This window comes from Penaeus monodon, chromosome 33, assembly GCF_015228065.2.
Source record: "Penaeus monodon isolate SGIC_2016 chromosome 33, NSTDA_Pmon_1, whole genome shotgun sequence".
Taxonomy (NCBI): domain Eukaryota; kingdom Metazoa; phylum Arthropoda; class Malacostraca; order Decapoda; family Penaeidae; genus Penaeus; species Penaeus monodon.
The window spans coordinates 2,595,774-2,597,896 of record NC_051418.1 but is presented as its reverse complement, the minus strand read 5'-3'; the positions used below and the strand labels follow the sequence as shown (position 1 = coordinate 2,597,896).

At 55.7% G+C, this 2,123-nt stretch overlaps 1 pseudogene; it reads left to right on the top strand.

The window, feature by feature from the left end:
* Positions 1 to 85: 85 nt before the first annotated feature.
* Positions 86 to 2,114, top strand: LOC119594449 (annotated as a pseudogene).
* The last annotated feature ends 9 nt before the right edge of the window (positions 2,115 to 2,123 follow it).

Sequence of the window (2,123 nt, the reverse complement as noted above, 5' to 3'; positions counted from 1 at the left end):
CGGCGCTCCTCCTCTTCCTCCTGCGAGCACACACACACACGAACGATGGCGACCCCGACGGGTCGTTTGTTGTTTTGTCCAATTCTACCTGGTTGATCCTGCCAGTAGTCATATGCTTGTCTCAAAGATTAAGCCATGCATGTGTAAGTACAGGCCGACTTAAGGCGAAACCGCGGACGGCTCATTAAATCAGATATAACTCATTGGATCTCTGCCGAACCGCACTACTTGGATAACTGTGGTAATTCTAGAGCTAATACATGCCTTTGTAGTCTCCGACCGCGAGGGAGGAGCGCTTTTATTAGACCAAAACCCTCGGCGGCCGGCCCTTCAACCGGCCGGCCGCGATCTCCTTGGTGAATCAGAATAACTTTGGCCGAGCGCACGACCCCTCCCGCAACCCGGGTTGGGTCGGCGCCGCGTCCTGCAGGCGTCTGCCTTATCAGCTCTCGATTGTAGGTTAAACGCCTACAATGGCTATCACGGGTAACGGGGAATCAGGGTTCGATTCCGGAGAGGGAGCCTGAGAAACGGCTACCACATCTAAGGAAGGCAGCAGGCGCGCAAATTACCCACTCCCGGCACGGGGAGGTAGTGACGAAAAATACTGTTGCGAGCCCCGAACGGGGCCTCGCAATTGGAATGAGTACACTTTAAATCCTTGTACGAGGATCGAGTGGAGGGCAAGTCTGGTGCCAGCCGCCGCGGTAATTCCAGCTCCACTAGCGTATATTAAAGTTGTTGCGGTTGAAACGCTCGTAGTTTGACTTCTGCTCCGGACCGGCGGTCCGCCTTAGCGGCGGCTACTGCCGGGTTCCGAGCTGTGTCCCCGCCGGCGCGCACGGGGTTTTTTATGCCCTTAACCGGGTGTCCCCCTGTGGCCGGCACGTTTACTTTGAAAAAATTAGAGTGCTCAGAGCAGGCTGGTCTTTGCTTACAGCCCGAATGGTCGTGCATGGAATGATGGAACAGGACCTCGGTTCTATTTTGTCGGTTTTTCGGAACCCGAGGTAATGATTAATAGAAGCAGACGGGGGCATTCGTACTGCGACGCTAGAGGTGAAATTCTTAGACCGTCGCATGACGACCTACTGCGAAAGCATCTGCCAAGGATGTTTTCATTGATCAAGAACGAAAGTTAGAGGTTCGAAGGCGATCAGATACCGCCCTAGTTCTAACCTTAAACGATGCTGACTAGCGATCCGCCGCAGTTATTCCCATGACCCGGCGGGTAGCTTCCGGGAAACCAAAGTCTTTGAGTTCCGGGGGAAGTATGGTTGCAAAGCTGAAACTTAAAGGAATTGACGGAAGGGCACCACCAGGAGTGGAGCCTGCGGCTCAATTTGACTCAACACGGGGAAACTCACCAGGCCAGGACACCGGAAGGATTGACAGAATGAAGGCTCTTTCTCGATTCGGTGGGTGGTGGTGCATGGCCGTTCTTAGTTGGTGGAGTGATCTGTCTGGTTAATTCCGATAACGAACGAGACTCTAGCCTGCTAAATAGTCGACGGGTCTCTCGCCCAGCCTTCGCCCTCGGGCGTGGGCTCGGGTTCCCCTAAACCCGGCCGTCGCGCGGGCCTCCGCCGTCGGTTGGTTAGCGCCGCCGGCGGCGCGCCCCGCGGCGCCGGAAACTGGCGTCCGCTTCGCAGTCTTCTTCTTAGAGGGATAAGCGGCAGCAAAAAATATACTAGCCGCACGAGAGTTTGAGCCATAACAGGTCTGTGATGCCCTTAGATGTTCTGGGCCGCACGCGCGCTACAATGGAGAGTTCAGCGAGCTGTCCCTGCTCCGAGAGGAGCGGGTAACCTCGTGAAAGCTGTCCTTAAAGGGGATTGGGGCTTGCAAATGTTCCCCATGAACGAGGAATTCCCAGTAGGCGCAATTCACCAGATTGCGCCGATTTAGTCCCTGCCCTTTGTACACACCGCCCGTCGCTACTACCGATTGAATGGTCTAGTGAGGGCACCGGACTGGCGCCCTTGGAGCCGCTACCGCCGCCTCGGCGGCGGCCAGCGCCCTCGGGTCGACGGAAAGGTGTCCAAGCTGGGTCATTTAGAGGAAGTAAAAGTCGTAACAAGGTTTCCGTAGGTGAACCTGCGGAAGGATCATTAACGAGTGCT